Below are 25,795 nucleotides of genomic sequence, written 5' to 3'. Positions count from 1 at the left end.
TAAAATTATAAATTTGGAGTTAAGTGAATGATAGTAGTCTACACTTTTTGGAGTTTTAAGGTTTTGGAAGACCTTCTTTAAAAATGAGAATGATCTGTAGCAACTAAGTGCATTAGGCACAGAGAATTAATCAAAGTCCAAATTCTGATACAATGAAGGCAAATCTAGCATTTGGGTGGAAGAGTTTTACCGTTGTCCCATGCCCAGGTGCCCCTTTCAGTCTCTCAGAGCCTTCAGAAGGACTCAGATGTCCCTTTGGTACTGATCACTTTTTTCAGGGCACCTTTGACATCCTTGTTCCTAAGGGTGTAAATCAAAGGGTTGAGTAATGGTGTGATAAAGGTGTAAACAAGGGCAAACTGGCGGTCCTCATCTACAGAGGAGCTGGACTGGAGACGCAAATATACCAAGGCACAGCAGCCATATTGCAGCAGGACAACGGTGAGGTGGGAGGAGCAGGTGGAGAAGGCCCAGCAGCGGCCCTCGGCAGAGCGGGTGCGCAGGATGGCGCAGGTGATGAACACATAGGAGATGCAGATGAACAAGAAGGGGATGGTCAGCACGAGGATGCTCACGATGTAGAGGACAGCCTGGTGCACGCGGATGTCAGTACAGGACAGGCACAGGACGGGAGGTACATTGCAGAGGAAGTGGTAAATTTCCGGCGGTGGCCGCAGAAGGGTAGGGTGAAGATTAAGGCGGTGAACTGCAGGGAGAGGAAGAAGGCCAGACCCACGGCGCCGCCCAGCTTCTGCACACATAGCGTGCGGGTCATGTTGGTGGCAGATGGCCACATAGCGGTCATAGGCCATGATCGCCAAGAGGAAACAGTCAGCACCACCAAGTGTGAGAAAGAAGAACATTTGGGCCCCACATCCAGCCAATGGGATGGGCTTCTGGGCCCCAAAAATGTTGGAAAGCATCAAGGGCACCACAACGGTGGTGTAGCAGATCTCTACAAAGGGCAGGCTGGACAAGAAGAAATACATCAGGGTTCGGAGAACGCTGTGTAGGCACACAACCCAGATGATGACTGTGTTGCCACAGAGGATCATCAAGTAGAGAAGGAGGAAGAGAAAGAAGAGAAGAACCTGAAATTCAGGGACTGTGGTGAACACACAGAACACAAACTCAGTGGGACTAGACCAGTTGAAGACAGGTTTCCATGCAAGCACGTCTTGTGCAAAAGGATAGGAAGCACTGAGCCTTCCTTGGCTGAGTTGCTTTATTGCCTGAGTAAAATAAAGAGGGAGGACTTTGTTTCTGAGGTGGGAATTCCCTAACTGTCATTGAGGTTCCTTTTTTTTTTTTTTTTTAAGACAGGGTTTCACATTGTCACTCAGGCTGACTGCAGTGGCGTGATCACAGTTCACTGCAGCCTCTACTTCCCAAGCTCAGGTGATTCCTCCATCTCAGCCTCCTGAGTAGCTAGAAACTACAGGCTTCCACTATTCCAGTTAATGTTCATATTTTTTGTAGAGATGGAGTCTTTCTTTCTTGCTCAGGCTGGTCTCAAACTCATGGGCTCAAGCTATTCTTCAGCCTCAGCCTCCCGGAGTGCAGGGATTACAGGTATGAGTCACTACACCCAATCTGATACTCTAATTGTAATGAAACATAGGGAATTATTTTCCTCCAAAATCTTCATGTGTATTTTCTTGAAGAGAAAGAAACAGATTTCTAAAGTGTTTCAAGCATTACACTTTAAAATATAAGTTTAAGATAGTAGAACAGTGGTGTTACTAGGGGAGTGAGGGAGAGGAGATAGGAGAGGTAAGTCCAAAGGTATAAACTTGCAGCTGTGTAGGATGAAAAAGTCCAGGATCTAATGCATATATAGCATGAGGATTATAGTTAATATTGTAGGATGCACTGAAAATTTGGTAAGAGAGTAGATTTTAGTTACTCCTACCATTAAAAAGTGCTAACTGTGTGAGGTGATGGATATGTTAATTTCTTGAATATACTATATAATTCGCTATGTATATATGTACATCAAAATATCGGGTTGTACACCTTAAATATACAAAATAAAATATAAAGATTTATGAGTTAGGTCTCTGTTTCTGCTAAAGTTTCATAGTTGTATAATGGTAAACATCTACAGATAATATATTAGATGATTCAATCATTCTTATTAATCCCAGTGTTTTGGTCTTGTAGAGGACTAGGAACACAACTTTATTGCCATTTTATTCTGATGTATGTTACTTATTTATTTTTATTTATTGAAGTGTTTTCTGTAAGACTTCAATTGTGTTTGGAAATCAAATAGATTGACACGTAAAGGCTTTAGATGCTTGATAGGCAGTCACAAGAGTGAAGCTAGCTGAAGTAAGGAAAGATGATGAGGAAACTAAAAATTCCACAGCAGAAAAAAAATTTTAAAACCCTCTGCTTTCTAAAAAAAAAAAAAAAAAAAATTACTTTCAGGCAAATTTTTATCTAAAATATCTATTTTGTGGCATAAAAACCCAGGACATGATGTTTTAAGTAAAACACATTCTGATCAATGAATCCTATGCTCAATAAAATTGTCAGAATTTTTTAGGTTTGCCAATGCTCTGGAATTCTGTCCTTCATATCTATGCTGAAAACAACTAAAAAAATTTAGTTAGTTAAAAATATCAGGGGGTGGAGCAAGATGGCCGAATAGGAACAGCTCCAGTCTCCAGCTCCCAGCACGAGCGACTCAGAAGACAGGTGATTTCTGCATTTTCATCTGAGGTACTGGGTTTATCTCACTAGGGAGTGCCAGACAATCGGTGCTGGTCAGCTGCTGCAGCCCAACCAGCGAGAGCTGAAGCAGGGCGAGGCATCGCCTCACCTGGGAAGCGCAAGGGGAAAGGGAATCCCTTTTCCTAGCCAGGGGAACTGAGACACACAACACCTGGAAAATCGGATAACTCCCACCCCAATACTGGGATTTAAGCAAACAGGCACACCAGGAGATTATATCCCACACCTGGCCGGGAGGGTCCCATGCCCAAGGAGCCTCCCTCATTGCTAGCACAGCAGTCTGCGATCTAACTGCAAGGCGGCAGCAAGGCTGGGGGAGGGGCGCCCGCCATTGCTGAGGCTTAAGTAGGTAAACAAAGCCCTGGGAAGCTCCAACTGGGTGGAGCTCACAGCAGCTCAAGGAGGCCTGCCTGTCTCTGTAGACTCCACCTCTGGGGACAGAGCACAGCTAAACAAACAAAAAAGCAGCAGAAACCTCTGCAGATGCAAACAACTCTGTCTGACAGCTTTGAAGAGAGCAGTGGATCTCCCAACATGGAGGTTGAGATCTGAGAACGGACAGACTGCCTGCTCAAGTGGGTCCCTGACCCCTGAGTAGCCTAACTGGCAGACATCCCCCACTAGGGACACCCCACACCTCACACGGTGGAGTACACCCCTGAGAGGAAGCTTCCAAAGCAAGAATCAGACAGGTACGCTCGCTGTTCAGCAGTATTCTATCTTCTGCAGCCTCTGCTGCTGTCACCCAGGCAAACAGGGTCTGGAGTGGACCTCAAGCAATCTCCAACAGACCTACAGCTGAGGGTCCTGACTGTTAGAAGGAAAACTAACAAACAGGAAGGACACCCACACCAAAACCCCATCAGTACATCACCATCATCAATGACCAGAGGCAGATAAAACCACAAAGATGGGGAAAAAGCAGGGCAGAAAAGCTGGAAATTCAAAGAATAAGAGCGCATCTCCCCCTGCAAAGGAACGCAGCTCATCGCCAGCCACAGATCAAAGCTGGACAGAGAATGACATTGACGAGATGAGAGAAGAAGGCTTCAGTCCATCAAACTTCTCAGAGCTAAAGGAGGAATTACGTACCCAGTGCAAAGAAACTAAAAATCTTGAAAAAAGGGGGGGCGGAGCAAGATGGCCGAATAGGAACAGCTCCAGTCTCCAACTCCCAGCGCGAGTAACACAGAAGACCGGTGATTTCTGCATTTTCAACTGAGGTACTGGGGTCATCTCTCTAGGGAGTGCCGGACAATCGGTGCTGGTCAGCTGCTGCAGCCTGACCAGCGTGAGCTGAAGCAGGGCGAGGCATCGCCTCACCTGGAAGCGCAAGGGGGAAGGAAATCCCTTTTCCTAGCCAGGGGAACTGAGACACATAACACCTGGAAAATCGCGTAACTCCCACCCCAATACTGCGCTTTAAGGAAACAGGCACACCAGGAGAATATATCCCACACCTGGCCGGGAGGGTCCACGCCCACGGAGCCTCCCTCACTGCTAACACAGCCCTCTGCGGCGATCTATCCGCAAGGCAGCAGCGAGGCTGGGGGAGGGGCGCCCGCCATTGCTGAGGCTTAAGTAGGTAAACAAAGCCGCTGGGAAGCTCGAACTGGGTGGAGCTCACAGCAGCTCAAGGAAACCTGCCTGTCTCTGTAGACTCCACCTCTGGGGACAGCCCACAGCTGAGGTCCAATAGGGAAAGCAGCGGGGGCGGTGCAGAGGCGAACGACTCTGTCTGACAGCTTTGGGGAGAGCCGTGGATCTCCCAACGCGGAGGTTGAGATCCGAGAACGGACAGACTGCCTGCTCAGGTGGGTCCCTGACCCCTGAGTAGCCTAGCTGGGAGACATCCCCCACTAGGGGCAGTCTGACACCCCACACCTCACAGGGTGGAGTCATCCCTGAGAGGAAACTTCCAAGGAAGAATCAGACAGGTACACTCGCTGCTCAGCAATATCTATCTTTGGCAACCTCTGCTGCTGATACCCAGGCAAACAGGGTCTGGAGTGGTCCTCAAGCAATCTCCAACAGACCAACAGACAGTCCCTCTGACTGTCAGACGGAAAACTATCAAACAGGAAGGACACCTATACCAAAACCCCATCAGTACGTCACCATCATCAAAGACCAGAGACAGATAAAACCACAAAGATGGGGAAAAAGCAGGGCAGAAAAGCTGGAAATTCAAAAAATAAGAGCGCATCTCCCCCTGCAAAGGAGCGCAGCCCATCGCCAGCAAGGATCAAAGCTGGTCAGAGAATGACTTTGACGAGATGAGAGAAGAAGGCTTCAGTCCATCAAACTTCTCAGAGCTAAAGGAGGAATTATGTACCCAGCGCAAAGAAACTAAAAATCTTGAAAAAAAGTGGAAGAATTGACAGCTAGACTAATTAATGCAGAGAAGATCATAAACGAAATGACAGAGATGAAAACCATGACACGAGAAATACGTGACAAATGCACAAGCTTCAGTAACCGACTCGATCAACTAGAAGAAAGAGTATCAGCGATTGAGGATCAATGAATGAAATGAAGCGAGAAGAGAAACCTAAAGAAAAAAGAAGAAAAAGAAATGAACAAAGCCTGCAAGAAGTATGGGATTATGTAAAAAGACCAAATCTACGTCTGATTGGGGTGCCTGAAAGTGAGGGGGAAAATGGAACCAAGTTGGAAAACACTCTTCAGGATATCATCCAGGAGAACTTCCCCAACCTAGTAGGGCAGGCCAACATTCAAATTCAGGAAATACAGAGAACGCCACAAAGATACTCCTCCAGAAGAGCAACTCCAAGACACATAATTGCCAGATTCACCAAAGTTGAAATGAAGGAAAAAATCTTAAGGGCAGCCAGAGAGAAAGGTCGGGTTACCCACAAAGGGAAGCCCATCAGACTAACAGCAGATCTCTCGGCAGAAACTCTACAAGCCAGAAGAGAGTGGGGGCCAATATTCAACGTTCTTAAAGAAAAGAATTTTCAACCCAGAATTTCATATCCAGCCAAACTAAGTTTCATCAGTGAAGGAGAAAGAAAATCCTTTACAGATAAGCAAATGCTTAGAGATTTTGTCACCACCAGGCCTGCCTTACAAGAGACCCTGAAGGAAGCCCTAAACATGGAAAGGAACAATCGGTACCAGCCATTGCAAAAACATGCCAAAATGTAAAGACCATCGAGGCTAGGAAGAAACTGCATCAACTAATGAGCAAAATAACCAGTTAATATCATAATGACAGGATCAAGTTCACACATAACAATATTAACCTTAAATGTAAATGGACTAAATGCTCCAATGAAAAGACACAGACTGGCAAACTGGATAAAGAGTCAAGACCCATCAGTCTGCTGTATTCAGGAGACCCATCTCACATGCAGAGACATACATAGGCTCAAAATAAAGGGATGGAGAAGATCTACCAAGCAAATGGAGAACAAAAAAAAGCAGGGGTTGCAATCCTAGTCTCTGATAAAACAGACTTTAAACCATCAAAGATCAAAAGAGACAAAGAAGGCCATTACATAATGGTAAAGGGATCAATTCAACAGGAAGAGCTAACTCTCCTAAATATATATGCACCCAATACAGGAGCACCCAGATTCATAAAGCAAGTCCTTAGAGACCTACAAAGAGACTTAGACTCCCATACAATAATAATGGGAGATTTTAACACTCCACTGTCAACATTAGACAGATCAACGAGACAGAAAGTTAACAAGGATATCCAGGAATTGAACTCATCTCTGCACCAAGCGGACCTAATAGACATCTATAGAACTCTCCACCCCAAATCAACAGAATATACATTCTCTCAGCACCACATCGCACTTATTCCAAAATTGACCACATAATTGGAAGTAAAGCACTCCTCAGCAAATGTACAAGAACAGAAATTATAACAAACTGTCTCTCAGACCACAGTGCAATCAAACTAGAACTCAGGACTAAGAAACTCAATCAAAACCGCTCAACTACATGGAAACTGAATAACCTGCTCCTGAATGACTACTGGGTACATAACGAAATGAAAGCAGAAATAAAGATGTTCTTTGAAACCAATGAGAACAAAGATACAACATACCAGAATCTCTGGGACACATTTAAAGCAGTGTGTAGAGGGAAATTTATAGCACTAAATGCCCACAAGAGAAAGCAGGAAAGATCTAAAATTGACACTTTAACATCACAATTAAAAGAACTAGAGAGGCAAGAGCAAACACATTCAAAAGCTAGCAGAAGGCAAGAAATAACTAAGATCAGAGCAGAACTGAAGGAGATAGAGTCACAAAAAACCCTCCAAAAAATCAATGAATCCAGGAGTTGGTTTTTTGAAAAGATCAACAAAATTGACAGACCGCTAGCAAGACTAATAAAGAAGAAAAGAGAGAGGAATCAAATAGACGCAATAAAAAATGATAAAGGGGATATCACCACTGACCCCACAGAAATACAAACAACCATCAGAGAATACTATAAATGCCTCTACGCAAATCGACTAGAAAATCTAGAAGAAATGGATAATTTCCTGGACACTTACACTCTCCCAAGACTGAACCAGGAAGAAGTTGAATCCCTGAATAGACCAATAACAGGCTCTGAAATTGAGGCAACAATTAATAGCCTACCACGAAAAAAAGTCCAGGACCAGATGGATTCACAGCTGAATTCTACCAGAGGTACAAGGAGGAGCTGGTACCATTCCTTCTGAAACTATTCCAATCAATAGAAAAAGAGGGAATCCTCCCTAACTCATTTTATGAGGCCAACATCATCCTGATACCAAAGCCTGGCAGAGACACAACAAAAAAAGAGAATTTTAGACCAATATCCCTGATGAACATCGATGCAAAAATTCTCAATAAAATACTGGCAAACCGGATTCAGCAGCACATCAAAAAGCTTATCCACCATGATCAAGTGGCTTCATCCCTGGGATGCAAGGCTGGTTCAACATTCGCAAATCAATAAACGTAATCCAGCATATAAACAGAACCAAAGACAAGAACCACATGATTATCTCAATAGATGCAGAAAAGGCTTTTGACAAAATTCAACAGCCCTTTATGCTAAAAACGCTCAATAAATTCGGTATTGATGGAACGTACCTCAAAATAATAAGAGCTATTTACGACAAACCCACAGCTAATATCATACTGAATGGGCAAAAACTGGAAAAATTCCCTTTGAAAACTGGCACAAGACAGGGATGCCCTCTCTCACCACTCCTATTCAACATAGTGTTGGAAGTTCTGGCTAGGGCAATCAGGCAAGAGAAAGAAATCAAGGGTATCCAGTTAGGAAAAGAAGAAGTCAAATTGTCCCTGTTTGCAGATGACATGATTGTATATTTAGAAAAACCCATCGTCTCAGCCCAAAATCTCCTTAAGCTGATAAGCAACTTCAGCAAAGTCTCAGGATACAAAATTAATGTGCAAAAATCACAAGCATTCTTATACACCAGTAACAGACAAGCAGAGAGCCAAGTCAGGAATGAACTTCCATTCACAATTGCTTCAAAGAGAATAAAATACCTAGGAATCCAACTTACAAGGGATGTAAAGGACCTCTTCAAGGAGAACTACAAACCACTGCTCAGTGAAATCAAAGAGGACACAAACAAATGGAAGAACATACCATGCTCATGGATAGGAAGAATCAATATCGTGAAAATGGCCATACTGCCCAAGGTTATTTATAGATTCAATGCCATCCCCATCAAGCTACCAATGAGTTTCTTCACAGAATTGGAAAAAACTGCTTTAAAGTTCATATGGAACCAAAAAAGAGCCCGCATTGCCAAGACAATCCTAGGTCAAAAGGACAAAGCTGGAGGCGTCACGCTACCTGACTTCAAACTATACTGCAAGGCTACAGTAACCAAAACAGCATGGTACTGGTACCACAACAGAGAAATAGACCAGTGGAACAGAACAGAGTCCTCAGAAATAATACCACACATCTACAGCCATCTGATCTTTGACAAACCTGACAAAAACAAGAAATGGGGAAAGGATTCCCTATTTAATAAATGGTGCTGGGAAAATTGGCTAGCCACAAGTAGAAAGCTGAAACTGGATCCTTTCCTTACCCCTTATACGAAAATTAATTCAAGATGGATTAGAGACTTAAATGTTAGACCTAATACCATAAAAACCCTAGAAGAAAATCTAGGTAGTACCATCAGGACATAGGCATGGGCAAGGACTTCATGTCTAAAACACCAAAAGCAACGGCAGCAAAAGCCAAAATTGACAAATGGGATCTCATTAAACTAAAGAGCTTTTGCACAGCAAAAGAAACTACCATCAGAGTGAACAGGCAACCTACAGAATGGGAGAAAATTTTTGCAACCTACTCATCTGACAAAGGGCTAATATCCAGAATCTACAAAGAACTCAAACAAATATACAAGAAAAAAACAAACAACCCCATCAAAAAGTGGGGAAAGGATATGAACAGACATTTCTCAAAAGAAGACATCCATACAGCCAACAGACACATGAAAAAATGCTCGTCATCACTCGCCATCAGAGAAATGCAAATCAAAACCACAATGAGATACCATCTCACACCACTTAGAATGGCAATCATTAAGAAGTCAGGAAACAATAGATGTTGGAGAGGATGTGGAGAAATAGGAACACTTTTACACTGTTGGTGGGATTGTAAACTAGTTCAACCATTATGGAAAACAGTATGGCGATTCCTCAAGGATCTAGAACTAGATGTACCATATGACCCAGCCATCCCACTACTGGGTATATACCCAAAGGATTATAAATTACTCTACTACAAAGACACATGCACACGTATGTTTATTGCGGCACTATTCACAATAGCAAAGACTTGGAATCAACCCAAATGTCCATCTGTGACAGACTGGATTAAGAAAATGTGGCACATATACACCATGGAATACTATGCAGCCATCAAAAAGGATGAGTTTGCGTCCTTTGTAGGGACATGGATGCAGCTGGAAACCATCATTCTTAGCAAACTATCACAAGAAGAGAAAACCAAACACCGCATGTTCTCACTCATAGGTGGGAACTGAACAATGAGATCACTTGGACTCGGGAAGGGGAACATCACACACTGGGGCCTATCATGGGGAGGGGGGAGGAGGGAGGGATTGCATTGGGGAGTTATACATGATATAAACGTTATGCACATGTACCCTAGAACTTAAAGTATAATAAAAAATAAAAAATAAAAAAAATAAAAAAATAAAAATCTTGAAAAAAGAGTGGAAGAATTGATAACCACAATAATCAATGCAGAGAAGGTCATAAGTGAAATGACAGAGATGAAAACCATGATACGAGAAATACGTGACAAATGCACAAGCTTCAGTAACCAACTCGATCAACTAGAAGAAAGAGTATCAGTGATTGAGGATCAAATGAATGAAATGAAGCGAGAAGAGAAACCAAAAGAAAAAAGAAGGAAAAGAAATGAACAAAGCCTGCAAGAAGTATGGGATTATGTAAAAAAAACAAATCTACATCTGATTGGGGTGCCTGAAAGTGAGGGAGAAAATGGAACCAAGTTGGAAAACACTCTTCAGGATATCATCCAGGAGAACTTCCCCAACCTAGTAGGGCAGGCCAACACTCAAATTCAGGAAATACAGAGAACGCCACAAAGATACTCCTCCAGAAGAGCAACTCCAAGACACATAATTGTCAGATTCACTAAAGTTGAAATGAAGGAAAAAATCTTAAGGGCAGCCAGAGAGAAAGGTCGGGTTACCCACAAAGGGAAGCCCATCAGACTAACAGCAGATCTCTCAGCAGAAACTCTACAAGCCAGAAGAGAGTGGGGGCCACTATTCAACATTCTTAAAGAAAAGAATTTTAAACCCGGAATTTCATATCCAGCCAAACTAACTTTCATAAGTGAAGGAGAAATAAAATCCTTTACAGATAAGCAAATGCTTAGAGATTTTGTCACCACCAGGCCTGCCTTAAAAGAGACCCTGAAGGAAGCCCTAAACATGGAAAGGAACAACCGCTACCAGCCATTGCAAAAACATGCCAAATTGTAAAGACCATCGAGGCTAGGAAGAAACTGCATCAACTAATAAGCAAAATAACCAGTTAATATCATAATGGCAGGATCAAGTTCACACATAACAATATTAATCTTAAATGTAAATGGACTAAATGCTCCAATTAAAAGACACAGACTGGCAAATTGGATAAAGAGTCAAGACCCATCAGTCTGCTATATTCAGGAGACCCATCTCACATGCAGAGACATACATAGGCTCAAAATAAAGGGATGGAGGAAGATCTACCAAGCAAATGGAGAACAAAAAAAAAGCAGGAGTTGCAATACTAGTCTCTGATAAAACAGACTTTAAACCATTAAAGATCAAAAGAGACAAAGAAGGCCATTACATAATGGTAAAGGGATCAATTCAACAGGAAGAGCTAACTATCCTACATATACATGCACCAAATACAGGAGCACCCAGATTCATAAAGCAAGGCCTTAGAGACTTACAAAGGGACTTAGACTCCCATACAATAATAATGGAAGACTTCAACACCCCACTGTCAACATTAGACAGATCAACGAGACAGAAAGTTAACAAGGATATACAGGAATTGAACTCAGCTTTGCAGCAAGCAGACCTAATAGACATCTATAGAACTCTCCACCCCAAAGCAACAGAATATACATTCTTCTCAGCGCCACATCACACTTATTCCAAAATTGACCACATAATTGGAAGTAAAGCACTCCTCAGCAAATGTACAAAAACAGAAATTATAACAAACTGTCTTTCAGACCACAGTGCAATCAAACTAGAACTCAGGACTAAGAAACTCAATCAAAACCGCTCAACTATATGGAAACTGAATAACCTGCTCCTGAATGACTACTGGGTACATAACGAAATGAAGGCAGAAATAAAGATGTTCTTTGAAACCAATGAGAACAAAGATACAACATACCAGAATCTCTGGGACACATTTAAAGCAGTGTGTAGAGGGAAATTTATAGCACTCAATGCCCACAAGAGAAAGCTGGAAAGATCTAAAATGGACACTCTAACATCACAATTAAAAGAACTAGAGAAGTAAGAGCAAACACATTCAAAAGCTAGCAGAAGGCAAGAAATAACTAGGATCAGAGCAGAATTGAAGGAGATAGAGACACAAAAAACCCTCCAAAAAATCAATGAATCCAGGAGTTGGTTTTTTGAAAAGATCAACAAAATTGATCGACCGCTAGCAAGACTAATAAAGAAGAGAAGAGCCGGGCGCGGTGGCTCAAGCCTGTAATCCCAGCACTTTGGGAGGCCGAGACGAGCGGATCTTGAGGTCAGCAGATCGAGACCATCCTGGCTAACACGGTGAAACCCCGTCTCTACTAAAAAATACAAAAAACTAGCCGGGCGAGGTGGTGGGCGCCTGTAGTCCCAGCTACTCAGGAGGCTGAGGCAGGAGAATGGCGTTAACCCGGGAAGCGGAGCTTGCAGTGAGCTGAGATCTGGCCACTGCACTCCAGCCTGGGCAACAGAGCGAGACTCCGTCTCAAAAAAAAAAAAAAAAAGAAGAGAAGAGAGAAGAATCAAATAGACGTAATAAAAAATGATAAAGGGGATATCAACACCGACCCCACAGAAATACAAACTACCATCAGAGAATACTATAAACACCTCTACGCAAATAAGCTAGAAAATCTAGAAGAAATGGATAATTTCCTGGACACTTACACTCTCCCAAGACTAAACCAGGAAGAAGCTGAATCCCTGAATAGACCAATAGCAGGCTCTGAAACTGAGGCAATAATTAATAGCCTACCAACCAAAAAAAGTCCAGGACCAGATGGATTCACAGCTGAATTCTACCAGAGGTACAAGGAGGAGCTGGTACCATTCCTTCTGAAACTATTCCAGTCAATAGAAAAAGAGGGAATCCTCCCTAACTCATTTTATGAGGCCAACATCATCCTGATACCAAAACCTGGCAGAGACACAAGAAAAAAGAGAATTTTAGACCAATATCTCTGATGAACATCGATGCAAAAATCCTCAATAAAATACTGGCAAACCGGATCCAGCAGCACATCAAAAAGCTTATCCACCATGATCAAGTGGGCTTCATCCCTGGGATGCAAGGCTGGTTCAATATATGCAAATCAATAAATGTAATCCAGCATATAAACAGAACCAAAGACAAAAACCACATGATTATCTCAATAGATGCAGAAAAGGCCTTTGACAAAATTCAACAGCCCTTCATGCTAAAAACGCTCAATAAATTCGGTATTGATGGAATGTACCTCAAAATAATAAGAGCTATTTATGACAAACCCACAGCCAATATCATACTGAATGGGCAAAAACTGGAAAAATTCCCTTTGAAAACTGGCACAAGACAGTGCCCTCTCTCACCACTCCTATTCAACATAGTGTTGGAAGTTCTGGCTAGGGCAATCAGGCAAGAGAAAGAAATCAAGGGTATTCAGTTAGGAAAAGAAGTCAAATTGTCCCTGTTTGCAGATGACATGATTGTATATTTAGAAAACCCCATTGTCTCAGCCCAAAATCTACTTAAGCTGATAAGCAACTTCCGCAAAGTCTCAGGATACAAAATTAATGTGCAAAAATCACAAGCATTCTTACACACCAGTAATAGAAAAACAGAGAGCCAAATCATGAATGAACTTCCATTCACAATTGCTTCAAAGAGAATAAAATACCTAGGAATTCAACTTACAAGGGATGTGAAGGACCTCTTCAAGGAGAACTACAAACCACTGCTCAGGGAAATACAAGAGGACACAAACAAATGGAAGAACATACCATGCTCATGGATAGGAAGAATCAATATCGTGAAAATGGCCATACTGCACAAGGTTATTTATAGATTCAATGCCATCCCCATCAAGCTACCAATGACTTTCTTCACAGAATTAGAAAAAACAGCTTTAAAGTTCATATGGAACCAAAAAAGAGCCCACATTGCCAAGACAATCCTAAGTCAAAAGAACAAAGCTGGAGGCATCATGCCACCTGACTTCAAACTATACTACAAGGCTACAGTAACCAAAACAGCATGGTACTGGTACCAAAACAGAGATATAGACCAATGGAACAGAACAGAGTCCTCAGAAATAATACCACACATCTACAGCCATCTGATCTTTGACAAACCTGACAAAAACAAGAAATGGGGAAAGGATTCCCTATTTAATAAATGGTGCTGGGAAAATTGGCTAGCCACAAGTAGAAAGCTGAAAACTGGATCCTTTCCTTACTCCTTATACGAAAATTAATTCAAGATGGATTGGAGACTTAAATGTTAGACCTAATACCACAAAAACCCTAGAAGAAAACCTAGGGAATACCATTCAGGACATAGGCATGGGCAAGGACTTCATGTCTAAAACACCAAAAGCAACGGCAACAAAAGCCAAAATTGACAAATAGGATCTAATTAAACTAAAGAGCTTCTGCACAGCAAAAGAAACTACCATCAGAGTGAACAGGCAACCTACAGAATGGGAGAAAATTTTTGCAATCTACTCATCTGACAAAGGGCTAATATCCAGAACCTACAAAGAGCTCAAACAAATTTACAAGAAAAAAACAAATAACCCCATCAAAAAGTGGGCAAAGGATATGAATAGACATTTCTCAAAAGAAGACATTCATACAGCCAACAGACACAGGAAAAAATGCTCAGCATCACTGGCCATCAGAGAAATGCAAATCAAAACCACAATGAGATACCATCTCACACCAGTTAGAATGGCAATCATTAAAAAGTCAGGAAACAACAGGTGCTGTAGAGGATGTGGAGAAATAGGGATACTTTTACACTGTTGGTGGGATTGTAAACTAGTTCAACCATTATGGAAAACAGTATGGTGATTCCTTAAGGATCTAGAACTAGAAGTACCATACGACCCAGCCATCCCATTACTGGGTATATACCCAAAGGATTATAAATCATGCTGCTATAAAGACACATGCACATGTATGTTTATTGCGGCACTATTCACAATAGTAAAGACTTGGAATCAACCCAAATGTCCATCTGTGACAGATAGGATTAAGAAAATGTGGCACATATACACCATGGAATACTATGTAGCCATAAAAAAGGATGAGTTTAAGTCCTTTGTAGGGACATGGATGCAGCTGGAAAACATCATTCTCAGCAAACTATCACAAGAACAGAAAACCAAACACCGCATGTTCTCACTCATAGGTGGGAACTGAACAATGAGATCGCCTGGACTCGGGAAGGGGAACGTCACACACCGGGACCTATCACGGGGAGGGGGGAGGGGGGAGGGATTGCATTGGGAGTTATACCTGATGTAAATGATGAATTGATGGGTGCTGACGAGTTGATGGGTGCAGCACACCAACATGGCACAAGTATACATATGTAACAAACCTGCACGTTATGCACATGTACCCTAGAACTTAAAGTATAATTTAAAAAAACAAAATTAAAAGTCAATATTGTGTATTTGTAATAAAAAAGTGGAGAGAATTAAAGCATACTAAAATACAGTTATATCTAAGTAATTATTTCAAATATTATTTTATAAAGAACAAAAATTTCAAGTATAGTTCTTGAAAAATGCATTATGGGAAACAGTTTTTAAACCCTGTCTCTACTAAAAATACAAAAATTAGCTGAGTGTGGTGCCACTCACCTGCAGTTCCAGCTACTTAGGAGGCTGAGTCAGGAGAATCACTTGACCTCGGGAGGCAGAGGTTCCAGTGAGTCGAGATCATGCCACTGCACTCCAGCCTGGCGACAGAGCCAGACTCAATCTCAAAAAAAAAAAAAAAAAAAAAAAAAGTGATCTGTATCTGGTATCTCAATTGACTTTGAAAAGTATGAAAAACGGGCAGGGGAGAAGATAGGTGATATTCTGCTAATTTCCTCAAACTGTTTAAGAAATGATTCAGTATAAACTACAATATTACTTAGATGTGAATAATTATAGAAAAGTTTATTCTACTTATATTCTTTACCTTTTAATATTAATTACTTTAATAGTAAGTACAAATAGAATGTACTTTTTCAAATATGCATTGTGTCTATCATCTATCTATCTTTTCCCCCAAAATAAGAAAAAAAATGAAAGAATGAAACTATCATTCAAAAGAAAAATAAGCAAACAAAAATGGGTAAGAAATTATATAGAAAAAAATATTTTTAAGAAAGTTTTTGGAAGCAGAATAAAACATATCAGTTATTATAATAAATGTTGATAGGCATATTTTCCTTTAAAAATATGTTAGATTGATTTAAGAAGCAAAGGAATGTTTTTAAGAGACAAAAAGTAGCACCATGGAAAAGCTATTACTCTTTTATTCAATATTTTTTCAGAAAGTTCTACAAAGTGAAATAAGCCATGTCCTCCAACCAATAAAGGTGATAGATATCTGACTGTCCCTATGAAAACTTCAAGACAACTTAAGAAATTGTTAGAACTAATATGGAAATTCCTTAAGATGACCAATAATTAACTAATTTCCATTTAGTCACTTTGTTCTCTTTCCCTCTATGGAACATACTGTCTGCTGGGTATCCATAGGACATCCAGTTCTAAGCAAGATTTCACTCCAGTACGTCTGAACACTTCTACTCCCACCATTTGAGGTTTTTGCTTGTGAAGTCAACTGTGTTTGTTTCCAACTGTCAATAAACCAAGAACGCTTAATATTGTAAAAGTTAATAGTGCATGAAATGTTGTATACACTATTGAACTACGAATGTGAACGAGGATTCTTTCAATGGATATCAATGTAAATATTTTGAAATTATTTGATAAAAATGAGTTGCAAACAAACAGTAACTTACTGATGAATCAGCTAAGATGGGCAGAGTTACTATATATGTTTGAGGGAAAAGATCATAAAAATCTTGGATAATGTAGCATGTATTTCATTTCACAAGAATCTCTAAAGACACTGATATTGCAAATTGTAGACAATGATTTGGGAATGTGGTTCACATAAGAAAACTTCAGTTTGCAATAATCATCCCACACAAAACACATACACAAAAAGGCTTGATCATACATCAGAGCATTAGGGGTAAAAATGTTCATTTATATGTCTTAAGTTAAATTTTTATAATGTATACATTTAAAAAATTAATTTCCTTGTAATTGACTTTTCAATTAATTGATCAAGCACTGACTGCTTTGGATAAAAGGGCTTTTACTATACGTAAAACACAATAGTTTTCCCCATATCGACATAACTAGTTAGAAAATTATAATACCAAAAATCACACAAATATAAAATATCAATACATGTAACATGTAATAACTAATACAAATTTAAGGCAATTGTTAAAGCTTTTTTGATGGTAAAACTTAGTATTTTAAGAATATTATGTGTCTTCAAAATAACACACAATTTTGCTGAAAATCTGGTAAGAATTTCAAGAGAATTTGTGTATGTATACGCACATGTACTTTATAATGTGATTTTAAAGTTTATTTGGAAGAAAAATCAATTGAGAATAAGTAGATGTTAAATAAGAATATTTAGATGTATTCTCATTTAGATGTTAAATGAGAATAAGATGTTAAAGTAGATGTTAAAAAACCATTAAAATGTTAAGAAAGATGTTTCAAAAAGAACAAAAGTGAAACTTGTACTAAAAATTAAAATATTGCATAAATTATAATATTTCATAAATACATAATGTATTATAATTGCATCAGAAATGAAAAATAAGTGCAGGAATAGAGATACAGTTCCATAAAACAAAAATACCCACGAATATATGAGTCTTAAATACACAGTAAAGTCAAGATAGGATAACAGAGTGGTTCAGAGCTCTTTGCCATCAGACTACTTGTGTTCTAAGTAATCTTGGATACTTTACATAAAATCTTTATACTTCAATTTTCTCATCTATCATATGGGAATAATAAATGTACTTACCAATAGCGTTTCTGTGATGATCTGATGAAGACAAATAAAAGGCACTTAAAGCTAGTGCCTATAAACATCCACTAAATGTTAGCTCTTACTGTTTTTCAAATAACCACAGCTTTGGAATAATGGGCTAATATTTGTTGTGACATTATTTTCCTGTTACTATAAACTGAAGTTTATTTTGAATGATCAAAATTTATATTCTCAAAAAGTGAAATCATAAAGGTAATAGAAGACTGTATAGTTAAGGACAAAACTAAGACTTCATTGCAACAAGCTTAATTATTAGAAGGTAGAATCCACCTTGCAATCTTTGGTTCTTGGATTTTGCACTTTTAATATATATCAATTGCTTTGCAATGTAGTCATCGACGTTGCAAAAATATGTGCAGAAAAGACAGATTAGTTGGACAATTCTGTTGCAGTGTCTGAAACAATACCCAAACTCTGTCTGGATCTAAACTTGTAGGAGAGGGAGGCAATCTCTTATGAATTGAGAGTTGAGAAGTCTCCAAAAATATCTGCCTCAGTGTCCCCCTAAAGGCACTGACACTGTGAAGGAATTTCTTGCTAAGCATTCCTACAAGAAAACGCACAGGCTTTAAAGTCTCCCCACCTGCGTTTAATCCTGACTCTGCCCCCAGCCAGGTCTCTGGCTTTGGGAAATTTACTCAGTAAATAAAGCTTACAAAGCAGTTTTCTTAGGTATCTTGCAGAGTTAGTGTGAATATTAGTAAAAAAAAAAAAAAAAAAAAAAAATATATATATATATATATGGAAAGTGCCCTGTGCTGCGCCTAGCTTTTCTTTCCTGAAACGTTTTTTATTGCAAAATACACATAACATAAAATGTACCATCTTAAGCATTTTAAGCGCAGTTCAGCAGTGTTAAGTACATTTATATTCTTGTGCAACCATCACCTCACTACCATCTGTCTCCAGAACTCTTTTCATCTTGCGAAACTGAATCTCTAAACTGTTAAACAATGACTCCCATTTCTCCCTATCCCCAGCCTCTGGCAATCACTGTTCTACTCTCTGTCTCTATAATTTTGACTACTTTAGGGTCCTCATATAAGCGAAATATTGCAGTTTTTATCTTTTTGTGACTGACTTATTTTGCTTAGTATGTTTAGCTTTTAATAGGGGTTCACCCCTTCCCAGTCCCTTACCCTCTCCAATCACCTGAATACTATCTTATCTCCTTAAAATCATGGAAACTCCCTCAGCCTGACAACCTTTTTGTTCTTTCATTTTCTTAGCTAATTTCTGAAGCTTGCAGCTCAGGATTCAGCTCAAAAATTAGTTACCTAGAAAGCATCAGTAATTCTCACCTTCCTCTCACCTTCAGGATAAAGCGTTCCTCCTACGAACTACTATAGAACTACGCATGTTTCTCAATTACAAAACTGTTAGCCCTGCATCAGGCTAATTGCTGACAAGTGAGCAAGCAGATAAGCAAGGAAGCTAGCCAGCCTTTATTGAGCACTTTATATGCTGAAATCATATTCTCTGTAGGGGAATATGAAATAAAATTACATTTTAAAAAGTCTGTGTTGGCCGGGCACAGTGGCTCACACCTGTAATCCCAGCACTTTGGGAGGCCGAGGCGGGCGCATCAAGAGGTCAGGAGTTTGAGACCAGCCTGACCAACATGGTGAAACCCCGTCTCTACTGAAAACACAAAAATTAGCTGGGCGTGGTGGTGTGTGCCTTTAATCCCAGCTACTCAGAAGGCTGAGGCAGGAGAATTGCTTGAACCTGGGAGACAGAGGTTGCAGTGAGCCGAGATTGCACTACTGCACTCCAGCCTGGGTGATAGAGCGGGACTCCGTCTAAAAAAAGGAAAAAAAAAAAGAAAGGTTCTTGTCCTCAGTCATATAAAGGAGATCTGACATTTAATGAAATCTGGGGGAAAATCTTCTAAATTAAGATTTTTAAAATTATCTTTTTAGAAAATTAGATATAAAATACTTCTCCCAAATAGAACAATACATAGATAGATCAACAGATAGATAGATAGACGAATGGATAGATAGATCCATAGATAAATACAGCAACGCCTAAAAACATAGGTAGATACAAAGATGCATATATACATAGTCAAGCACATTTGGGAAACACTAAAAATTCTATCTCTTTGTGATCCACAATGATATTAGCATTAAAAGCCTCTGAGAATTATGTATTATACATGAGAAATATGTATAAATTTAACTCTTTTAAAAAAATTTATTTCTGTATGAAATGTTTTTTTCACACAGTTCAACTAGCATTTCATAAAAGTCTCTTTAGATGCTGTAAAAAGCATTTCAGATATAATAATAAGTTACATCGTGATATTTAGGCAGTATCTAAGCTATCTTTATGTGTTAATTCAGTTACACTTCACAGCAACACCATGGGACAGGTAATAGTTTAATGTCTTTCTTGCAAATAAAGAGCTGAGGTTCCAAAAGATTAGGTAACTAGTCCAAGATCAAACAGCTGGTCAGTGGTGGAGTTGAGATTTAAGCTGAAGCATATTGAATCTAGAAAATGAAGACCTGAGTTTGGGCTCTATTGGGTAAGTCACAATAAAGGTTCATTTTTTTCATCTGGGAAGTGTGGATACCCAATCCATCATGTTATCTGAGTTATTCAATTCTTTTTCAACAGACCTTTAAGGGCTCCCTACAGTTGAAAGCAGAGATTGGCAAACTTTTGTTACAAAGGGCCAGATTGTAAATATTTTAGGTATCATGGACCAAATCAGTTACTTGAACATAATTTGTCTTCCTCTCTTTCTCCCTTTCCTCTCTTCTTCCCTCCTTTCTTTCTCTTTCTTTTCTTAAAAATGTAAAACATATTCTTTGTTAAATGGCTGTAAAAAGGAGGCTGAATTTTAACTTTAGGTTTAACTTGCCTACCCTTGCTATAAAGTATTAAACAGTATAAGTTAATATCAGTCAGGAAAAAGAAGAACCAATTAGTTGTTAAACAGTAAAGTGTCTGAAGCTGGTTCCTTAAACCTCTTTGCAATTCACTTCATTTCATCAACCATCAAAGAAAATTTATACCGGCAAACTTTTTTTTCAGAAATGCTAAAAGTTTCTGCCATAGATGATTAAGGGAACTCGTTCAGAATGCTTTCCTGCCCTATATATCACGTTCTTAAAGGATAAAATGCAATAAGAATAGATGGGCTCTTGATGTGTAAAATCTTCTAGAAATATTTTAACAAGTGAATAGAAGGTAATGACCTTGAAACAGCTACATAGGAATGAAAAAGACAGCCGGGCACCGTGGCTCACGCCTGTATCCCAGCACTTTGGGAGGCTGAGGCAGGCGGATCACCTGAGGTCAGGAGTTTGATACCGTCCTGGCCAACATGGTGAAACCCTGTCTCTACTAAAAATACAAAAATTAGCCGGGCGTGGTGGCAGGCGCCTGTAATCCCAGCTACCCGGGAGGCTGAGGCAGGAGAATCTCTTGAACTCAGGAGGAGGAGGCTACAGTGAGCCGAGACTGTGCCAGTGCACTCCAGCCTTGGTGAACAGAGCAAGAACAAGAACAAAAAAGCCAGGCGCGGTGGCTCACGCCTGTAATTCCAGCACTTTGGGAGGCCGAGGCAAGCGGATCACGAGGTAAAGAAATCCAGACTATCCTGGCCAACATTGTGAAAGCCCGTCTCTACTAAATATACAAAACTTAGCTGGGCGGGTGGCACGCACCTGTAGTCCCAGCTACCCTGGAGGCTGAGGCAGGAGAATCTCTTGAACCCCGGAGGCGGAGGTTGCAGTGAGCTGAGATCGCGCCACTGCACTGTGGCCTGGCGACAGAGCGAGACTCAGTTTCAGAAACAAACAAACAAACAAAAAAACAAAAGCAAACAAACAAAAAACAACAAAAAAGGGAAGAGTAGGCTGGTGTGCAGGAAAAGAGGGAGGTTTTCAGAAAGCTGTGCTTGGGATACAGCAAAAGAAAGAAGGATACCAAGAAAGTAAGAATACCACGGAATTATCCTAAACCAGTCTCCTGCATGGGAAGACCAGCCTCCATTTCTGCACATCCCTTTTTACTCAGAGGCGATTCTCTGATTTAGCCTGATTTATCCACATAATTTTGTGCCCTATATGATGTCTCTTTTAACTAATGAGCCTCCAAAGAGAAGAAATTTCCCTAGTGGCTTTTCTCAAGCCAAATCCAACTGAAATCATATTTCAGAGAAATTTCCTGGGTTAATAAACTGGAACAAAGTTAGTAGGCAACTCTTCATGTGACAGTCACAGACAACCACCACCTGGAGTCCATGGAGAGATCCCTTCCCTGTTACGTAGTTTTGTATTAGGAGTCCTTGTTTTTATGAATATTATATTTATAATGTAATCTTATGTTTCTATTTATATTTATAATTTAAGGTCCCACGAAGCGTATGGCTTGGCTTAATTATTATTCATTCGTGTGCATTTGCTTGCTGCCTTTGCCATGAGCAAGCGCATTATTTCTGGATACATCCCAACTAAGTAGTCACGGTACTTTCAGCTTCTATCACCAGCTTTTATCAGTCAGATTATAAATATGTCTCTATTACCTGTGGGGAATCTAGTTTCTGTCTCCTGTCACTACTGGGGATGTTAACTCCTCATTCTCTACTGGGATTGAAATTCTTATCCCCATTGACTATTTCTGTTTTCAATATTCCATAGTCTTCTAAATGTAGTCATCAGTAATCACTGTGGTTTCAATTCTATTTCTGGTTTTCAGAAATTTAAATATTATTTTTGACTCTGGTGGTTACATAAAGTTTATTTTTTCCCATTATTGGAATGTGTTTAGAGTAGAATTAGAAGGTTTCATGTACATTCATTTTATTTTCTCTATAAAAGAAACTGATCTTAGAATTTGTCCTATTAAGAACACCACAAAAAGGCCGGGTGCGGTGGCTCAAGCCTGTAATCCCAGCACTTTGGGAGGCCGAGATGGGCAGATCACAGGTCAGGAGATGGAGACCATCCTGGCTAACCCGGTGAAACCCCGTCTCTACTAAAAAAAATACAAAAAACTAGCCGGGCGAGGTGGCGGGCGCCTGTAGTCCCAGCTACTCGGGAGGCTGAGGCAGGAGAATGGCGTGAACCCGGGCGGGGGAGCTTGCAGTGAGCTAAGATCCGGCCACTGCACTCCAGCCTGGGCGACAGAGTGAGACTCCGTCTCAAAAAAAAAAAAAAAAAAAAAGAATACCACAAAATTAAGCATTTTCCCCAAAAAACATTGAGAAGTCTAACATATGCTTAAGCCTCCTCTTTTCTAAGAATATATTTTCTCCATTTACTTTCCAACGAGGATCTCAACTAAAACTCTGCTACCCAAAAGGTGGCATAAGGATCAGTGTAATCTGGGAAATGTTTGTTACTGGTTTGATAAAAGATATGCATGGAAATTGAGAATAAGTTTCAAAGCTTTTAGAGCCATTTGACATTGCCACACCACTGACCCAGCAATCTTCCCTCTCATGTTGTTGAATATATACCAGTTCTGGTGTGGCCACACTTCTGTGTGATGAATCTCATCTAGCACAAACGGGATAGTGGAATGAGCCATAGAACACATTAAGTTGTATGATATTTTAAGGTTAGCTTGTCAAATGTAATCTAAAATTATACAAATATTTGAGAAAATGAGAGGGGTTTTTTTGCCTGTGTATATATAGCTTTTAATAAACAGCTTTGAAAAATGCTATATATATAGATAGCATTTTATTTTATTTTACTGTAAGGTCTGGATACATGTGCTGATCATGCAGGTTTGTTACATAGGTATACATGTGTCATGCTGGTTTGCTGCACCCATCAACCTGTCATCTAGGTTTTAAGTTCTACATGCATTAGATACCTGTTCTAATGCTCTCCCTCTCCTTTCCCCCAACCCCTTGACAGGCCCCAGTGTGTGATGTTCACCTCCCTGTGTCCAAGTGTTCTCATTGTTCAACTACCACTTGTGAGTGAGAATATGAGGTGTTTGATTTTTCTGTTCCTGTGTTAGTTTGCTGAGGATGATGGTTTCCAGTTTCATCCATGTCCCTTCGAAGGACATGAACTCATTCTTTTTTATGGCTGCATAGTATTCCATGATGTATATGTGCCACATTTTCTTTATCTAGTCTATCATTGATGGGTATTTGACTTGGTTCCAAGACTTTGCTATTGTAAATAGTGCTGCAATAAACATACAGGTGCATGTGTCTCAGAAGCACGATTTGACCCAGCAATCCCATTACTGGGTATATCCCCAAAGGAAAATTAAAGCATTTAAAAATTTTTTTAAGTGTTGCTTTTATAGTGCTTAATTTTTAATAAAAAATTATAGCTAAATTAGAAAAGCAAAGTCTATATACTTTTTAACTTAAAAAATTGAAGTGTAGTTTTCATACTGTGAAATACAGTATACGTTTCAATTATATTTGACAAATGCATGCATTCATGTAACCTACATCTTTACCAAGATTTCATTGCCCCAGAAAGTTCCCCTGTGTCCCTAGCTGGTCAATACCTGCCCTGAAACACAACACTTCTTTCTTTCTTTCTTTTCTTTGAAATTATAGGTTAGCTTTGATTGCTACTGAACTTCATGCAGATTGAGTCATACAGTGTGCACTCCTTTGTTGTCTGGATTCTCTCATTAGATTTATCCACATTGTTGGATGTATCTGCAGTTCACTCTTTGCATTGCTGAACAGTATTTCATTGTATGAGCATACTGAAATTACTGATCTGTTCTGTGGAAAAACATTTGTCCTGGCTAAATACTTTCTGGAGTCAAATTTCTGGCTAAATACTTGTCCTGGCTAAATACTTTCTGAGTCAAATTTCTGGATCATAGAACTGAAGGATTTTTAAATTTATAAGAATCTTCATATTGCCTTACACATTTATCATCAGTGTATTAGAGTTCATTTGCTCCACATTCTAGCCAGCATTTAGTGTTGGCAGTCCTTTAAATTTTAGACATTCTAAAATCACATTATCATTGTGGTTTTAATTTTTATTTCCCTGAATAATAATGTTGAAAACTTTTTTAATGGAAATATGGGGCATGAGTATGTCTTTCTTTGCAAAGTATCTGGTCAATGTTTTGCGATTTAAAAAATTATGCTGTTTATCTTTTCATTAATTATGAATCAATATTCTCTACATATTCTGGTATAAGTTCATTTTCAGAACTTATATTTCTCAAAGTGTTGATTTATGTATTTATTTTCTTATGTTGTCTTTTAATGTATACACAGTTTAATGCTGGTTATGTAAAATTTATAATTTATTTAATTATTCCTTTGTGGTTAGTGTTTGTTGTGTTATGTCCAGGCCATTTTTGCCTGCTGAAAATAGATGGTCATGGGTTGGAGGTTCAATATTGTAAACATGTTCAATATTTTAAACATTGTAAAATTTGAGCTAGATTATAAACTAGACATTGAAAGCCAAAATTCAAACTTTCTAGAATTAAACATAAATTTATCATTTATTTTAAAGTCTAATTTAGATATGACCAGAATAAATCATTGGATATATTTGTCAAAAATAATCATATATTTTCTGAACACTACATAGTAGCAAAGAAATGGTGATATGGTTTGGCTCTCTGTCCTCACTTAAACCTCATCTTGGAGCTCCCATAATTCCGTGTTGTGGCAGTGACCCTGTGGGAGATGAGATGGTATTTCCTGTGCTGTTCTTGTGACAGCGAATGGGTCTCACGAGATCTGATGGTTTTAAAAGAGAGAGTTTCTCTGCAGAAGTGAAGAACTCTCTTTGCCTGCTGCCATCCACATACGATATGACTTGTTCCTCCTTGCCATCTGCCATGATTATGAGGCCTCCCCAGCCATGTGGAACTGAAGCCCAACAAATCTATTTCTTTCATAAATTGCCCCATCTTGGGTATGTCTTTATCAGCAGTGTGAAAATGGATTAATACAGTGAATTGGTACCAGTAGAGTGGAGCGCTGCTGGAAAGATACCTGAAAATGTGGAACTGACTTTGGAACTGGGTAACAGGCAGAAGTTGGAACAGTTTGGAGGGCTCAGAAGAAAACAGGAAGATGTGGGACAGTCTGGAACTCCATACAGACTTGTTGAATGGCTT

At 39.6% G+C, this 25,795-nt stretch overlaps 1 pseudogene; it reads right to left on the bottom strand.

The window, feature by feature from the left end:
• Positions 1–233: 233 nt before the first annotated feature.
• LOC117080720 lies at positions 234–16,978 on the bottom strand (annotated as a pseudogene).
• Positions 16,979–25,795: the final 8,817 nt, after the last annotated feature.

The sequence above is a fragment of the Trachypithecus francoisi genome, unplaced genomic scaffold (genome assembly GCF_009764315.1).
Source record: "Trachypithecus francoisi isolate TF-2019V2 unplaced genomic scaffold, Tfra_2.0 Lachesis_group8, whole genome shotgun sequence".
NCBI classification, from domain to species: Eukaryota; Metazoa; Chordata; class Mammalia; order Primates; family Cercopithecidae; genus Trachypithecus; species Trachypithecus francoisi.
Note: the sequence above shows the minus strand (reverse complement) of the source record. Positions and strands in the feature narration are given on the sequence as shown.